This window comes from Passer montanus, unplaced genomic scaffold (assembly GCF_014805655.1).
Source record: "Passer montanus isolate IOZ18808 unplaced genomic scaffold, ASM1480565v1 scaffold66, whole genome shotgun sequence".
Taxonomy (NCBI): domain Eukaryota; kingdom Metazoa; phylum Chordata; class Aves; order Passeriformes; family Passeridae; genus Passer; species Passer montanus.
In genome coordinates this window covers 204,774-223,234 of record NW_024371704.1, presented here as the reverse complement: position 1 = coordinate 223,234, position 18,461 = coordinate 204,774, and the positions used below count along the sequence as shown (strand labels likewise).

The following is an 18,461-nucleotide window of genomic DNA, read 5'->3' as shown; positions in this document are numbered from 1 at the left end:
TGGTCAGTAAGTGGTTGGTCCCACCAGGGAGGAATTTGGATCCTCCTCTACAGCTGTTACCTCTGAGAGCAAATCCATGTGTTTTCTACACCCTGGGTAATACTGCAGCCATGGATTTGCATCAAGACTGTTAACTCATGAAAACAGTTTTGGGGAGTCCAGTTGACTTTGGAAACAGCTGGATCACTCACACAAATAAATTAATCAATCAGAAATGATACCTAGAAGGAGAAAAAAACCCAAAACCCACTGTCAGCATTAATAAATATGGGCTGGAATTTCACAAGGAAAGCATAAAAATCTTCCCAGTGTTGTCTCCTGGAACAGTTATTTGCATGAAGCTGCAGCCAGTGGCTTCTTCTACTTGTTTTACCCAACTTCTTTATAAAAAGAGAGAAGTTTTTCTTCTGCAGTGACCACTTGTAGTTCTCCCTATGGCACCAGCAGTGTTCTGCAGCAACTGTTGTCCTCATTTAAAATGTAAATAAAACTGAACCTCAGAACACCCAAGTAGAATGGTTGCATTGCAGAGTGCCACTTGAGCACCATATTTCTGTTTGACTGCAGAACTGCCTCTGTAATTAAAGTCACTCACAGCTCACATATACAAGAGCTGAGCTGTATTTCAGACCTCTGGTGTTTGACTTCTCTTTGGAAGCAAAGCTCCAACCAGTGTTTCCCACTGGGGACTCGTCCTCAGGCAGCAGCACACAGCAGAAAGGCTCTCAACAAGGGAGCACACGTGCAAAATTAATTCAGCCACTGGCACGCATTACTGAAGAGCAAACACATTTGTCTTGACCATAAAATAAAGCACAGTAACCCCATTTGGAACCTGCAATTCCTCATCTGGTTGCTTTACAGCATAAACACGGGCTGGGGAGGGCTCAGGGGCTGAGTGGGTGCCAACATCTTTTTGATGCATGGACATAAACAGAGGTTTTGTTGCTGACTGGCGAAAGTATTTGAAGTATAAATAAGAAGTGAAATTGAGGGACTGCTACAAGCAATGTAATCTGTGGGGATCCCCCTCTGGTCCCCACTGAACTGCAAATTTCATCTGAATAAAAGGTGGCAAATCCTGAACACAGCTCTGCACTTAGAGCACATTAAAATGTAGATACAAACCCCAGCAACTGCTTAAAATAATGTTCACACTACCAGCCAAAGAAAAGAAAATCACAGGTTTTGAAGTAAAGGCTACTGACGCTGTTCTAGGGATTACCCAGTCTGTGACACAAAATGATATAAAGCTTTAAGAAAAGGCATAAATAGAACACTAAGTTCTGCTTTTTTTTTTTCCCTTTCCTCAAATCAAGTACACCTGCTTCCTGGTTTAATCTCAGCCAAAATCCCACCTTTGCCTGCATCACAGAAAGAATAAATACATTTACAGGGAATTCATTATGTGTTCAACAACAGCACTGGGTCTCCACAGAAGCAGGGACTTTGCATGCAGGCACATTTAAGACTGATTTATTCTTTTAAAGCCAAGTAAAATGAAGATCAAAAGTTTCAGGTAATCCACTGAATACTCTCCAAAGCTGAGATTTAATACCCATATTGCAGTTCCTGGACAGAAACAGTTCAACATGAGTGAAGTGATGGAAACTGCAGTGCTGAGACAAATCCTATCATTATTGTGAAATGGTGTAATATTAGAAATTACATCATGTGAACTGCTCTTGTTTCAGTGTCACACTCATGTGGCCCCTTCCCATTTTGCAAGAGGTCAGGACAATGTGTCTTTTAAGCTTCAGAGGGAAATTCCTGGAAGGGTTTCACGCCAAAAACTCATCAGCGAAGTTGCACAGGTCTTTGCCATCAATTAGAAGCAATGAAGAAATCCACAGCACTTCAGTTTCTTGTCTAGAGAACAGAGATTATATGTCCAGAGCTCATCTGCCTCTCTGGAGGAAAACAAATATAAGCAGTATTTGTACATCTTTAGGCACTTATCACAGTAGATGTAGAGATTTTAGGCCAGCAAAACAATTGAGAAATTACAAGGGGAAAAAAAAAATCTTTCCCCCAGCTACAGCATTTGCATTTATCTGGGATACAGGAGAGCACATGGGAGGTAGGGCTATTTTTGGGGGTTTAATTTTCAGGAGCAGCTCACTTCAGAAGGGCAGCAGCCCGAGGAGTGCGAGTCAGAAGCGCTGACTGTGGCACAGGAGGTGTCAGAGGTTTCAGTGCTGCCAGCACAGCAGGACCTGCCAAGGCTGCTGCAGCTGTGCCACTGCCTCATCTCTGCTCTGACAGAAACGTAAACCCTGCCACGGGTTAACAGCACAACTGGGCGAGTTCTTGAAAAAAAAATTAATTACATTTAAGAAGTGAATTTATTTTTTTTACAGATTTTTAGTCCCCTTGACATAAAAGAATGTTCTGATTTGTAGAGGTACACAGAGCAGCAAGTCTTAAGGTCATTACCCCACCCAGTGTATCAGAGAGAACCACTGATTAATTACTGCATGTAAACAGACCAAGAATGAACTCCAAGCTCGCTTGAACTGGCCTGAACCCCACAAGAGGGAGCAGCAATCAAGCAAATCAAGCAAAGCACACTTTTTTGTGTCCCTGAGGACACACTACTTCCACCACACAAAGCTGGACCCCTGGATTTTCAATACAAATGTTTAATGACATGGTTATTCAGCCATTGAGGATGTGGATGAACATTACTATTAGAGAATAAGGGACACTCTGTATTCCTACTGAGGACCTGGTAATTCAGCCTTAAATTATTACCATTACCAGATACATTCCAACCACTTATGTGAAGAAGCAAACCAACAAAGCTGGCAGAGGAGTGGGGATGTTTTGGATTTGTGTTAAGTCCAGACCCTCCAGATTCTCAAAATAACCCACAAATCCTAGCTAGCTTTATTTTGTAAGTAATTCCTATTCTGCATCCTCACTCTCTGCTCCATCTCCAATACTTTTGAAGTACTCAAACAAAACCTCCAGGGTTTTTATTTAAATACCAACCATCCTGTCCAAAAGTAACAGCTTCCACATTCAGCATCACGTCAACAGCAGGAAAAAGACAAACGTGAAGAGGTTTGAAAAGGTTCAGTATTGTTCCTGCAGGCTCCCACAACCTGGTGGCTAAGTGGAAGAACAGGCAGCAATGTGCTGTGCTGACAGATGGTTTTTAAGTAGGAGCACCTCAGAGCCCAAAGCAGAAGCTGAGGATTCAACTAAATGCTGTTTTTAGGGGCAGAACCTCCTGCCTTGTTTTGTCTCCTACCTCCCAGGCTCAGTATTTTGGGACTCATTAATCATTTATTGCCTTTTCTTAGTTAAGAGTGGGAATTGTAAGGAGAGACCATTTAACTATAAATTATAATAGAGAGGGGAGACTTGTAGAAGAGGAATAGATTGAATTTCTTCTTTTTGTACCTCAGGGCAATATCAGGAGGGCCAGCAGAGCACAGCTGAGCTTGGTCACTGACACAGGAACCACAGCTGAAACCCATCATTAGTTCTTCTGGCTGCTCCTGGAGGGTGTGTTTGGTCCTCTTCTCATCCCTCTGGTATTTTTTTTGCTGCTGCTCTCCTTTCCCAGGTTTCTCCCTCTAGGATTACCCGCAGTGACCTCAACAGGTATTTCATTATATGCACATCCTACTGACTGACAAAGGGAGGAAAGAAGGAATCTGAATTGGAGCCATGCCTTTGATCATCAAAAATATGAGGATTTTACATTCATCTGTAAAATCCAACACAGTGCCAATACCAGACACAAAAAAACCCCCAAACCACACGAGGCATTTTTACATGTTCTGGGTTCCTTTGGCAATAGGCTTTGCACACATCAATCATTCCAATACAGACTTTAATAAAAGCTCTGACTGCTCCCCTATTTTTTTAAGCTGTCTGTTATGGATGGAGAAATACTTGGAGCTACAGACATACAAAACAACAGGTTTCAGAGGCATGTCTGCCAGAGAACAGAAGATTTATTGTAAATTATTCCAGAATATTAATGTCAAACATTAATCATAACAACACAGTTTATTACTAAAGCTAAAGCAGGGTTTTAAGTTATATTAAAAAAACCAAACCACCATACATATGGAAGTTATACAAAGAATATATTCCATTATCATCTCAGCCCTGAAAACAATTTCATGCAGAGTAGCATTTCTGAAAAGACTCACAACAACCTCTCCCAAGCTGTAGTGATGCTCACAACCATGTCACCTGCCAGCCAGAAGCACAAGAGTTTAAACCAACTAAAATTTGGGGAGAAGACCTCAAAACCTTCCATGTCAGTGGAAAAAATTTCAAAATCTCCAAATCTCTATTGCTCAACAGCACCAATTAAGCAGGGAAGCAACAGAGCTCCTTGAAACCTGAGATGCTGCCTGAAAGGAAAAGAAAAGTCTCCTTGAGGTCACTGAGAATTGCTGATGGCATTTTGCAAACGCAGATAAACCTGTGGGTTTGTCCTCAGTGAACTCCAGGAGGAGCCGGTGCCAGGGCACTTCATACAGTTGAGAAATCCTCCTGTGGTACGAGCAGTGAGCTGAGAAAAATGTACCCTTGCCAAGCCAATTCCAAAAAAAATCAATCAGTGCAGGCTCAAGGGCGTGAGTGACAAGCTTATTCAGCTGCTCTCAGCAAACACCAGGGAGGGAAGCAGCACTACCTGGCCACCTCAAATGACTCTTCAAGAGATGTAAGAATTGCTGCTGATCAAAATATTACCTAAAAATTGCATGAATAAATTAAGATGGAGCTGCTGACAGCATGCAGCTGCAAACTGATGTTAAAGAAACACTTCTCTGTCTTTTAAGTCCAGCATAAATCTTTTGTTAGGAGTGCATTTTAAATACACTATGCCAAATCAGCACACATTACTTAGGGAGTAAAAGCTGCTGGGGAACCTAAGTGTGTAAATATAGCGTGCAGCTTGGATTTGCTGCATCCACAAGGAGCTGAGAAAGCCTAATTTCACCTCCCAAAAGCATTTAACACTACATCTAGCCAATGCCGAGGAAGAGACTCGTGAGCTATTTATACACGGAGATAAAGGTGCCAAAAAAAGTTTTTAAAAAATCCCTTGAGGTCATCAAGCCTCACTCTATCCAGGAGATGCAATTTTCTGCTATCCAGCCACTCCTTCATACAGTTTCTGGCAGAGAATGAAGTAAAAAAGGGAACTCTTTCTCTGAAAAAGACATTGAAGTGAAGATAGAAGCTCGAAGTGCTGAGGACTGGGCCAGCAGATGAATACACCCAGCTTAAACCCTGCGTTAGCTACCAGCAGGTTTAAGGTTTCCTCTGAATAAAACATGTGGAGCTGCAGATTTCACACCACTACTCAATTAATGGAACTGTCACTTCAGTGGGCAGCAATGTCACAAAACCAGTCACTGCTCCATTCATACAGCAGGGGAAAAGCTGTGGAGTTCTATGTTGTTAACGTGACAGGGCTTCTGAAATCCTGGCAATGCCGAGGTTATCTGGAAACCACCTTGAGGATTCAGAGGAGACTCCCCAGCTAAGTGAATGGCTCGACAAGAGCTGCAGTCAGCACAGTCTGCTTCACTGAAAGCCTCTAGTACAGAGCCTGGAAAAGCCACTGCAGTGTGTAACTGCAGCTTATGCAAATCCATGGGGCAGGCCTGGGAAAAGCAAGGCTAAATCCCTTCAAACGGGAGCAGCTCTGCCACAAATCCAGCTGTATAGTGGGAATAAGCATGATAAACAGACCAGGCTTTTATAGAAGTGCCTTTGTAACTGTTCTGCTGCAAAAACTGCTTGGAAATGCTCACATGCTTAAAAGAGTACCTTGTCACGTCACACTACACCTGCCAAGAAGCTACAGCTCATATCCCAGCACAGGGAAAAGTTATACACAAGAACAGGTCACACTGCAATCCATATCAAAGGTCTCGCTTAGCATTTAGAAACTGCGATGTGTGAGAATATTGCTAAGTGTTATTATTTGTTAAAAATTTCCACTATGTTATTTTTCAGCTGAACAGCAGCACAAAAAATGATCCACAGAATATTTAAGAGACAAGCAAATGTAGAGTATCATCCCAAGGAAACTTTACATACAGAGATACACCTGAAACAGCTCTTCAGCTATGCAAGAAAAATTTAATTGTCTTCTTTTTGAAGAATTTAGGCAATGTACAATTCAGGAGGAACAAGTCACTTCACATTAGGCACATATCAGCATTTGCTTTATGGCAGAGTGAAAGCTGAGCATCATATTGAAAACTGGGTAAGCAGCAGCCAGGACAGAGTCCCATCCCAGCCTCCACTCCAGCCACCCCTGGGAGCAGCGGCGGCGTGGGCGTGACCGTCAATTTCTCCCCACCTGAGCTATTCCTCTTAATAAAGGCATCAAAAAGGAGAAAGATCTCCTGCCCATTTATTGCATACACTGGCCAGTTCTGCCACCCCAATGTCGGAATAATTCTCCTCCAAACACTGCCTTGAGGGGCGGCAGGGAAGGATGCTCCAGCTCTCTGACATTTCCAGCAGGAGCAGAGCTGTGCAGGGGTACACTCAGGAAGCTCCATCACTAAGGAACGCCTTGGGGATGGGTGCAAGCCCTCCTGCTGGCCATGCAGCTCCTCTGCAGCGCCCTGGCAGCCAGCCCAGCAGCTCGCTCAGCCCTGTCCCACTTCCCAACAGCAGGCACCGAATATCCCAGCCCGGCGGCTCCCGGTGAGCGCTGACTGACGGGATCTCAGACACAGGACCCTGCTGAGCTTATTATCTCAGGCAGCAAAACAAACACGGGCTCTGCAGAGCCCGGCCCGAGGCTGGCTTGGGACGTGCCAAAAGGAGAGCCCAGCTGCCTCACTGCAAAGGACACAGCATGCACACACACTGATGCTTTAAGTCCGCCTCTCTGGGGGCCTCTGCTGAGCCACTTTCGATGATCTGAGCTCCTCTGACTGATTCTCCCACTAAAAGCACAACCAGGATGATTCATTTTCAGAGATTGATACAAAATTGCCCTTAATTTGTTTCCACCAGGTATCACCTTCGGAGATAAATTATCCACTTAAAGGTAACAGAACATCGTTGCAGCTGGGTTGCAACATTTACTCTTCACAAGTAAGGATTTTTCATCTCTTATTTACAAAATATCCTTTTACATGTTGATGTTCTGGCGACATTCAGCTGAGACCACAGCTTGCCTGTCTAAATATTTGACTATATAAGGATTCTAGCTACGATGGACAGTGCAAATACAACAGTGACACCAGGGTCAGCAATATCTGATTTATCTGGCCAATACCATCACCCACATAAAATAAACCAATTAGTTGATCAGGGTTAAACATGGAGTTTGCTCTATATTAGATGCTTCACATGGTTTATCTTTTGTTCTCAAAATGGCACATGGTTAGCAAAGCAGGTGACAGGTTTAGTGTGCTACTCCTAGAATACATTCCTGACTTTCATGCAGATTCCCGTGGCTTAAATATGCTCTGGAAAAGGAAAGCTTTGTCACAGTCACAGTAAAGTCATACACTCCCACCTCCTTACAGCACAACATTGTTCAGCTTTCATTCCAGCCATCTCTTTTATGAGGAAATTTAAGTGTTTATCCCATTTCCCTCTTTGTGCATTGTGTTTTTTATTAGTCCCGTAAATTGCACAGGACTGCACTGCTGGGAGTATTGATCATTCTCCCTAGATCTCTTTGAGCTTTTAAATCTTGCTGTGACATTGCACCACTTGCAATAACAACCAATCCTCACCACCACCAAGACAAGATGAAGGGTTTGTTTTCCCTGATGATATCCAGGATTGAGCTTTTGTCATGTCCTTCCACCAACTCCCCTGGCAGCAGGAAGAACCCTAAACAGGCAGATTATCACCAACCCCTCAAAAACCTCTGTGCAGAGGGTGCCCTGAATATTCACTTTGGCGTTTACAGATGGAATTCACACATTTCTCCAGCACTGAACCCGCAGCTCCTGCTCTACTCCCATTCTGCAGGCATGGCTTGATCCGATCTCCTTAGGGAATTAATGCCCGGAGCAGGCACGGCAGCTGCCACCCAGCCCGTGTGTCCCCCGCAGCAGCGACAGCTCCGGCCTCAGCCACACGGATCCAAGCGACAGATGGTGAAATAAATGGGCAGGAGATCTTTCTCCTTTCAGATAACTTTTTATTCATAACAGATGGCACCCGCACCGCTTCCTGCGGGAGCCACGCTGCTCCACAGATCTGCTGCTCCCAGGAACCAGCCCGGCTCGGATGCCAAGGGATAACCAACCACCCCACTGCTCCTTGTCCAGCCACAGGCTGGAAAATCATAGGAAATCAGTGATTTCCCTGCTCGTCCCCCTGTGGTGTGTCAGTGCAGAAAGAGAAATTAAAAAAGAGAAGAAAACTGGCCATTTTTCATCATGTTAACGCTGTGATGTCTCCCCGTGACAACGCTGCTGATTTGTGCAATCGCTATTTCTGTCGCTAACAAAAGAAATAAAGGAGAGGGAACAAAGGGAAAATTGAGTAAGAAGGGGGGAAAAGCACCACCCTAGCACTGGAAATATGATTCAAGTGTTAAAAAATGGAATCTGACTGATAAAATGTACAAAACTGGCGACAACTGTGTTCTTTCGTTTGTGTGAAAGACAGCTCTGGCACAGGGAGAAGAAATGAGACCTGGAAGTCCTGTTTGTTACAAAATTTAGGGGCTGATCTAGCTGTGAGACTAACAAGGAGAAAACAAATTTAAGTGCTGACCTGTAGTTCTAAAATTAGTTTCATTAAATGCATTTACTACGAGCAAATGCCTTTCTGATGACAGGAGAGCCAGGAAAGGACTCTGGAAAGCTGCATGTTCCTCACAGCACACATCACCCTCCCAAACTAGATTCCTGCCTGTCTGCTGGCAACAATGCTCTTGATAAATATAATTATTAGTGGGGTTTTATGGGCTTTTCTGTGTTGTCCTAACATGAAGAGTACTTAAGTCCCCACCTTTGCAGCCCCTCAGTGTCAAAAAAGAACCAGCGCTGCTCTGAATCCCACAGAGCTGCCCGTAGCCTTTACAAAAAGAACAAATGTTCAAGCGTTCACACAGAGCCATAGTTCTGCTAAATATAAGTGGAAGATTATATTCCTGATCTTAAAGAAGCATCAGAATTGACAGTTATGTGACCACGTTTTTTCTAGCACACAAGCTGTATAAAAATAGACTTTTTTCCTCAAAGCAAGACTTTTATGCCTCACAGTGACATTTAAACCCTTTGTGCTACAGGGGCGTTTCATCGAGAATTCAGCACAGTTCTGGTGCTGTTTTTATCTTTAAAATGTGTTCACTAAAGCACTCAAAGACCACTCCATTGGACTCATACTGCACTTCCCCCAGGCATTCTCAGTCCCAGCTTCCCAAGCAATGGTCCATCTACACATCACCAGGCTCCCAGGAAACCATTTCCAAGAGAAACTAGAACACAAAAACTTATTGAGGAATTCCTTTTTTGCATTACTTTAAAATTACTTTTCTCTTCTTGTAACCACCACTACCAACCACTGCTCAGACTGGAAATGATGAGAACCAACCTTTTGCATATGAACCTTTTTCCTCAGATACTCATGAACAAGTTTTCAGTTCCATGGATGCAAACCTATAGCCATTTCCTTCAAGCTTTCAGAGAACACAAGACCAGGATCTGTGCAATGTTCACATCAGCCCTGATGTGACAAAGCCACAGTGGAGGGAGATCACTCCAAGGTCTCTGAGTTGACCCTTCACTGCATGACCATGATGTTAAAAAGTGCACAAAATTATAAAGATGGGGTTTTAAGTCACTGAGATATAGATAGTAAAAAAAATATTTTCACAGATCTGAGGCTCAGGTTTTTGATTTCAAATTCACCAGTAGCTGACAGGTTTCAAAGTGTTCATGCTGCTCTAGATGACTTAGGGATGAAGTGGTCTTAAGTAAAAAGTTACTAACCATTGTTAACATACAGGTATTTAGAGAATACTGCATTTAAAAATGGGCAGTGTCTTGATTTTTCCAAATCTAAACTTAAACCAGCATCAACAACAGCCTATATAAAAATCTGAAATACTCATCAGCTACACCATCAGTGCAGCAGAGTCTACCATGGTTTTAGTTTTGCAATTTTTAAAATTTAACATTTCAGCAAATTCAACCAGGCTGGAATCTTGGCACATGATACAATGAATTTCTAACCCAGTTCTCCAGCAAAATCCTGGTTAATCCAGTCCCAATCCCTTTATTCTCACGCCGTGTTTAGCATTAGTTTTTGTTTTTGCCAGCTGACACTTGGTTTGTTCATACACCTGAGCAGGGTGTTTATTACAAACAGAAAAGGGACAAGTTCATGAAAACAACCAACTAAAGTCACCCTCACTCTCTAAGCATCCACAGCCCTGGGAGCAATGGAAGTTCAGTCCTACAGAGCAGAACCTGTACAGGCTAAATTCTTCATGAACACTTGATTTCACCTGAAAGAATGTTTTCACTCCCAACTTCAGGGCTGGAAGTGATGAAAGCCACACATGGTGTAAAAAAGCTGCCTGGAGACACAGCAATGAATCCTTGCTTCCACCAGGAGAACAAGAGCATCCATGTAAACTTTGCTTCCTTTGAACAGAAATGAGACTCAGCAGACACAAACAGCTCAGTTTGTGGCTAAAGTCTAGGAATGGACATCCTGTATTCTGAGGATTAAAATATTAAAGTCATCTTTAACCTTTAACTGAAGAAACTCCTCAGGAACAGGACCAAGAAGCTGCAGTATCCTGAATTTTAGCACCTTCTTAGCTATGCCAGTCAGAGGAAGTTGTGAAATACTCTCCCTTTCTTGCTTCCACAGGATTTGTGGGGAGTAGGTGGTATTAACTTTTCATTAACAGGAAAAGCACTGAGAGTGCTCCCAAATCTGCCTGGGAGACTGAGATTACTGAGAGCAGAGATTTCTGTTTGCACTTTTGGGCACCGCAATATAAGGAGGATAGAAAGTTAATAGAAAGTGTCCAAAGGAGGCACCAAGGAGCCTCCAGCAGCAAACCATGCCCAGGTTAACAGCTGAGATTCTTTTCTGCATCTCTTCCATCCTAATTGTTATCACAGGCATCCAATTGCAACAGCAATTCCTTATCAATACAGACCTGAGAGCTGCAGATGAGAGTTTACAGATCCCACCAGCGACAGCCTAAGGCATTAACTCCCCTCCACAGTGTCATTTGAAGATTATTAGAAGTGCTCAGGTGACTAATTCATGCTTTCAGGCAGGCACAGATTAAATCAGGAATTCTCTGTGTCAATGCTGCGATCTCAAGAGAAGCAAGTGGAACAAAAAGAGCAAAAAAGCAACGCAAATTACCTAATTTGGCACACTTTTGGTTGCAAAATGTCAGCTGCTGGAAATTGTTCAAGCCCTCAGACAAACATTTCCTCTGCAATACTACTTAGGAACTGTCATCTCAGTGCCAGCACTGCCTTGCTCATTTCCAGAAATCTGCCTAAAACCTGGATGTTTGTGTTCAGAGAATTGTTACTAATTTAAGAGGTCCCCGCCTAGTGCCTCAAACGGTCTAATTCTTTTACTTTCTAATGTGCTAGCAACAGCAGAGGTATTTTTCCATGTGCTCAGATATTTTTACAGCCTTATTTTTGGTGTGGTGAGCTGTTTGAGGATTTATGTGCAACCTATGGCAGAGGAAAAGGAAAATATGCTGCACCATATATCCCCAGTAAGCTTTGGATGCCATCCTTCACATATTTAGGTTCAGACAGAAACAACTTTACCTGAGCAAGCCGAGGATCAAAATTAAGACTTATTAACAAATCTAAGTTATTTTTCTTATTTCTGTTTTGATTCTGCTTCCTTATTTCTGTTTTAAAAGAATTCTCTGATTTCAGAAGGAATTTGCCTTAAAATAATCCCACTCTGTATTTCCTTTGTCATATTTGCCTTGGCAAGAGGTTGAAGGATAGGACATTGAGTTTCTACATCAATATCTCAGTAAATCCAGAGGGTCCAGAAAAAAAAAAAAAAAACTACTTTCCACAGCAGGAAAATCCCAAATGGGAAGCCACTATCATCATGACTTTTGCCTGGGAGAGGAGGAAAAATAAGAAAAAATTAAAACCAAATGACAGCAAACCCCCAGGGAGTTCACTACAAAATAAATTTTGCAGATTATGGGCTCGTTTTCATATCCAGCTTTCATGTGCAACCTGATAGAGTGGACAACTCATGGCATCCATAGTGCATCCACGGGGATGATGAGCTGCTCTCTGTGATGGACTGAGCTCTGTGCAGATGGAGTTCATTAAAATAAGCACTGTGACAAAAAGGAAACCATTCACACGAGAGCAGAGGGCTGCAGCTGTCAACCAACTCCAAATAACTCCCATAACTCCCTCATGTAACACAGCCCTTCCTTATTTGTGCCTCCCTGCCTGGGAATGACTCCGGGGAAGATTCTCTCACCCTTCCCATCCAATGGGAAAAAGGGCAAGAGAAATAGATTCAAGCTGAACTTACCTTTCAAGCCTTCAAAAATCCAAGCAGATATTGGTGATATAAGTGTTGACCAGCCTTTAATTATCCAATATAATTATTAATTTTGATGCACAAGGTGTGTAAACAAAACTATCTCCTCGAACTAGAAGTATCAACAAAATCCCTGCCAGACAGCTGCCACTTTCTCTGTGAGGTCGTGTTTGTAAATCACAGCTCTGCTAGGGCCTATTAGTCCCCACCAACACAGCCACTTAATCTTTATTTCCCTAACATGTAATTTCCCTTAATTATATTTGGAGAATATTTATGAGGTTATTAAAGTTAATTGTAAGACTCAGAGAGGTCTTTAGCCATAATTACAGTAGAAATCAAAGCTTTGAGCAATTTTTTGAGTTTTGTTTTTTTTTTAATTAATCAATTTGATCATCTGCAATTCTGAACTGCTCAGGATGATAGAACTGCTTCACTCAGTACAATGAGCAGCTGAAACTGATAAACATAAATATCTCTGTGGACAAGATTTAGCATCCAACTATGAGTCTGCAACAGCCCTTTCAAAATTCACTTGGAGATACAAAATGGGCTTTTGAGGAAGTGTTGAAAAGAATTGATGCTCTCCTCTTAAGCTTTCATATCAATCTTTTTTACTTCCACGCCTGCTTGGAGTGCTGTGCTTCAGAAATTTAAAATCAGGGATATATTTAGGCTCAGACCTCGACTGGTATTTTGCAGCAATTAGGAAATCTGGTTTTTTAGGTAAGGAGTGACACCTGGATGACTGTCCCAGTGGGAAAAGCAGACACTGAGGAGCAGAAATAGGGGGGGACTTGGAGCTGCCAAGCTGGGAGAGCACAGGGAGGTGTCCAGCAGATAGGCTGCTTCAGTTGTAGCTGTCACACACAGATTTCCTGTCCCTCAAACTCCACTCCCACAGACCATATGGGAAGGTTAATATTGCATCTGCAGCATCTCCAGAGAGCCCTGCACAGAATCTGAACAGCAACAAGTGTGACAAGTCCCTCCCCTTTTAGGTGTGCCAGCTCTTCAGCTCTCAGCTGTCATCTTCAATGTCTTTTTTGACAAAGCTTGGCTTCACATGGCAAGTGACTGCAACATAATCTTGTAAGAGAAATGAGCTAAGCTTTCAGCCCTCCTGCATGGGAGAAATCCTCAGGCACAGCCACAAGGCAAAGCTCTCTGTATGAGCTTTTTTCACATTTTTACCAGAATTAGGTGAACATGAGCACTCCCAGCCCATTCAGGGCTGTCATTTGTAGCCCCCTTTGCTCACACACACCTCATTTGGTCGTTCTGAGAGTGGGAGGAACAGATGAAGGGACAGCTCTGCTCCTGAACTTTACCAGGATGCTTTTCCAGCTCTTCTCCTCCAAAAGTTCTTTGAGGTTACTGCTAAGCAATCGTGGTCTAACACTGCTGCAGCTACATCAAGAGAAGAGCCAGGATGCCAAAACTCTTGGACCTGAGGAAGTGACCCAGTCCAAAAGCAGTGATGAAAGGTGCACTACATACAAAAGCAGCCAGAACTATTGAGAGTCTCTTGGCTTGTCCTGTCTATTCTTTCACCTCATTCATAAGTCCTACTGATTATTTTCTCCAGAATTAAATACTTAAAGTTATATGGTTTGAACTTGCCAAACTTTGGGGACACACAGACACAACTTCTCAAATTTGCACTGAAAAAAAAGATGTATTAGAGGAGAAGAACTGCCAAGCACAAAAGCTCATTTTCTCTAGATTCTGCTAGTAAATGAGTACTGCTTTTAAATACATCCTTGTCTTCTAGAAGCATCCTGAGACAACATCCATTGCACCAGGGAGCTTTTACTCACAGAAAGAAGGTCCAGTGCAATTTCTGCTGAACTCAGGCTGTGGTTTCTGAAGTGCAATTCCACCCAATGCAATCACTTTATAATAGATTTCAGATGCTAGAGACCAGCACTAGATTAAAACCATCCTGACATGGAGATAGTGAAGGACTACCAACAGCCAGGTTAACCTTCCAGTCAATTCATCTCAATAATCCTTCAATTCTGCCTTCCTACCTTGCCAAATCCAGGCAGGAAAAGACAAGTCTGCTTCAAGAAACAAACAAACAAAAAAAGCATTTCCTGCAATGGTTTCACTAATACCCAAGATGCTGTATCCAAAAAAAGCTGCCAACGACCTCTAATCTGTTTCAGAATGGACTTGAAAGTTAGCCAGCAAACAGAAAAGCTCTGTGACACCTGAACCACAGAGACTGAGACAGTTCACACTCTGACCTACTTCAGCCTGGAGAACTGCTCAGTACATTTCCAGCACTGAGGCAAAATCCAAACTCCAAAGGAAGAAAGAAAAAGGAAAGGACAGCAGTTTTCCTGCGCTGTGCATTCCCAGAAAAGTTATTCTTTTTGCTCCTCTAAGGGGTTAACTTTGCCATTTGGGTGCAAATGTGAGTCAGCAGCAGGGAGGAGAGATCAGAACCTTAGGGTGACACCATTCCAGAGCCAGCACAGCTTCACCTCTCCAACAACAGGAAAAGTGAGGAAGCAAGTGCTTGGGAATTAAGAGAGGAGGATAAAGATGCACCATAACTGGGTTCTGCTCTCATTCTTTACTGGTGCCCTGCATGAACACACAGGATCAGGCGCCCTCCCTTAATTATGGCACAACTTCCAAGCAGCTGGTAAAATCAACACCAACACTTGCTTTCAAGGATATTTTAAGGTATAACAACACCTCTATCCTTCTTCTCCTCCTTTTCTTCCCCCACAATCAATTAATTTTCACTTTTTTCCTCTCTTGACTAAGTGTTACAGTGTACAGTGTGGCATTTGACAGATTATCCCAGAGTTCTCTGCCAGGATCACTCTGCTCCTGGTTTGAATCCATGTCCAAGTGAGGGAAGTTCATTTTCCATTTCCATTCCATCCATAGCCCTTTTCCCTGGAATTTCCAGCTAGGGTAGAAAAAGCCACCAGACAACAGAACAAACCAGGCTCTTGTTTTCTGCCCTTCACTTAAGAGTAACCAAAAAGAAGGCTGAAACTTCTGGATTTGATGAGCTTGGAACATTCCATAATGGAGACAGCTGATGCCAGCATGGGATGCACGAGAGTGAGAGAGCAGAACATTATCTTCTAAAAGCAGCAACATTAAATGGCATTCAAGCAAAACAAATGCAGAGTGCTTTGACATCTGACTACTGGAGCATTCAGTGGCATTACCATAATTTTCTCTCATGTCCCTGAACTAGTCCATTTCTAAAATAAGCACTGACTGACGAACTTCTAGGAAGCTGTAAGTGTGTGGGGTTTGGGGTTTTTTTTTCTGTCTTGGGATTTCATTTTTATGCAGCATAATCTCACAGCATAAGCAACCAAGCAGGATGAGGAGATAAACCAACACAGTAAAATTCCTTGCTGTGCACAGATCCAGCCCCCATTTTGCATAGCTTTTATTTAAGAAAGACCTTTACGCTGGAAGTTTGATTTAATTTCTTTTTTTTATGGGGAAAAAAAATGTATCACACTGAGCATTGCCAACCATATAATCTTTCAAGGGACTCCATCTTCAATAAAACTTAGGAAAACACAAGGACACTTTGAAGCCAGCATCTCTATTGATTGAGTTGCACGGTGTCACACAGGGCAGTGGCACAGCCAGGCCCCTGAATGATGAACTCCTTTCAAGGACCACAGAATCACAGCATCTCATTAATGAAACAACACTCAGGAGCAGGAATCATGCATAAATAATTACTCCTGCTTCTCAGAGATAATAAAAAAAAGTTTGAATTCAGCAGAATTAAGACCAGCAGCTGATAAGTAAGAGCACAGAAGCTGGCCAAGAGCCACCACTTTAGGGAATAAAAATATTTATTGCTGACTCCCACCCTGCCTAAGTATTTTCATGTACTATAAAAATAGGACTGGTTTTAAAACTATTGTGCAAGAAAAGCTATATCAAATAAATAACTAAGCATAGAAGATTATCAACTAGGCCCATTATGTTAAATAAAAAATCTCATTTCTGTACTTCCCAAGGTGTTCCCTGCACAATCAGCTCACACTTCACAAAGAACCCCCTGAAACACTACAGATTTGGAAATTAAATCCATTTATAAAATTGTCCTGGTTTGGTAGCATTGGGATGAATATTTTATCTCACTGCATCCCATACCTGCTTTCCTGTTGTACAACTGAGGCAAAAGCAAAGTGAAGAGTGTGATGATAAATTAATAAATCACATAACTACTTTATTACCCCTTTTGGAAGCGTGTACAATATTTTGAAGGAAACAATGCAATGTATGATGTTCATTATCTGCATTTCCCTTATTTGCCAGGGCACACTTTCCCTCTTTCTCCCAGTCTTCATCAGCCAGCAAATCTAGCCAGGGCAACCACTTACTGCATCTCAGATGGAATTCTGTCAAGCTTAGCACATTAAAGAGAGTACTAGAAGTGTGTTGCTTCTATATATAAACTGCCTGTCTGGTGCACAGTATGTCTGAATTATACAGCCTGCCTGACGCCGAATCCAAGCTCTCCTGGATGAGGGGGGAAAATAAAAATCCCCCTTTGGAGTTATTTTCAAAGCACTCCATAATTCTCAAGGAGCAGGAGTGCAGAGAGCCTTTGAAAAAAAGCCATCACACCTAGCACCTACACTTCATTACTGAGTTTCTTTAAGTTAGCAAAGCCGTTTTAAAGAACATCATTCAAGGCAGTAGAAACAAAGATTTGAGGCCAGGAGCAGACAAAACCCTGCAGGAGTGACAAAGCTGCACCACTGCTGCCATCAGAACTTATCAGCTGCTCCCTGCCAGCATCTCACCTTTCCCCCAGGTGGTCTCTGTTTTCTTCCCCTCTGCCTCCCCATCTTTTTTTTTAATATTAAAAATACATCCAAGAAACCATCATGCATTTAGTCACAGAAGAGTTATGTGTTTTATCCTACACAGCAATAAAAACACTTAAGGTTTTCAGCAGTAACACAACACAGGTATAACACAGTTACCCTTGATCAAATTTATAAAACTCTGCACACAGAAATAAAAACACCTGAGGTTTTCAGCAGTACCAACACAGGTATAGCTCAGGCATAACAAATGATCAAATTTATAAAACTCTGCAGGCCTTCCCAAGGTGACACTGAGACTTTTGCCTGCCAGGCAGGATTTCCTGCCATGCCCATGGTGTCAGCTCGTGGGACTTCCTGAAGTCTAAGGTAAAAAACGTAAGTGAAATTAATTTTTCTAATGACTGCTGAAGGATTTTTAACCTGTCCTGTTCTCTGCTTCAGCACGTGTCTCTCCAGCATTTGGGCAGCACTGACTGCTCAGCACTCCTCACCACAGGTGTCACACAGCATTTCTTTTAGAGTCTGTGACCAGACTGCATAATCAAACCAGGGTACACAGACCCCACATTATCAGTTGTTATCAGCACTATTTAAACTGTTAGGGAGTCAAAATAATTTTTATTTTATCACTGCTAAGCTCTTGTTGTAACAGTTTTGATCCTCAGTCCCACAGCTCATTGACAGCAGGGGAAAAATCAGTGTGTTGGAACACTCTCGTGGTAAGGCAGATGTCCAGAGCCTACTTCCAAAATTTAATATAAAAATGTCCAAACAAGGGATATTGCTGTAGAAGCCACTCACAAATGTGGACACTCAATACTGTTTGAGCACCCTTTAAAAAAATATGTCAAAGACAACTTTTCAGTAGTGAAAAAGGTTTTATCTGCACTCAGTGGCATTCTCCTTTCCCAGCCATGTATCTGAAAATAGATATTCTCCTTTTTCCTCTTTTAAGAGCCTTTTGCACTGGAAAAGATTGACCTAAAATTCAAGATATTTAAAAAACAAACTACTATTTAGAGTTAAGTACTTTAATAAGTGGGAGTTCAAAACAGTATCAGAACAAAGGGTTCCATCTCCTTTTGCACAGCACTT

General features: G+C 42.4%; 1 protein-coding gene and 1 long non-coding RNA gene across 11 annotated transcripts in view; both read right to left on the bottom strand.

Annotated features, from left to right (window-relative positions):
• Nucleotides 1–18,461, bottom strand: part of LRRFIP1 (LRR binding FLII interacting protein 1) — a 103,356-nt gene that overhangs the window by 73,018 nt on the left and 11,877 nt on the right. The window lies entirely within an intron of this gene.
• On the bottom strand, nt 1,566–4,208 carry LOC120511520. The gene is made up of 3 exons (XR_005629744.1): nt 4,170–4,208; nt 3,409–3,640; nt 1,566–1,910 (listed from the first exon to the last, which is right to left on the bottom strand). It is a non-coding gene; the product is annotated as an uncharacterized LOC120511520 (long non-coding RNA).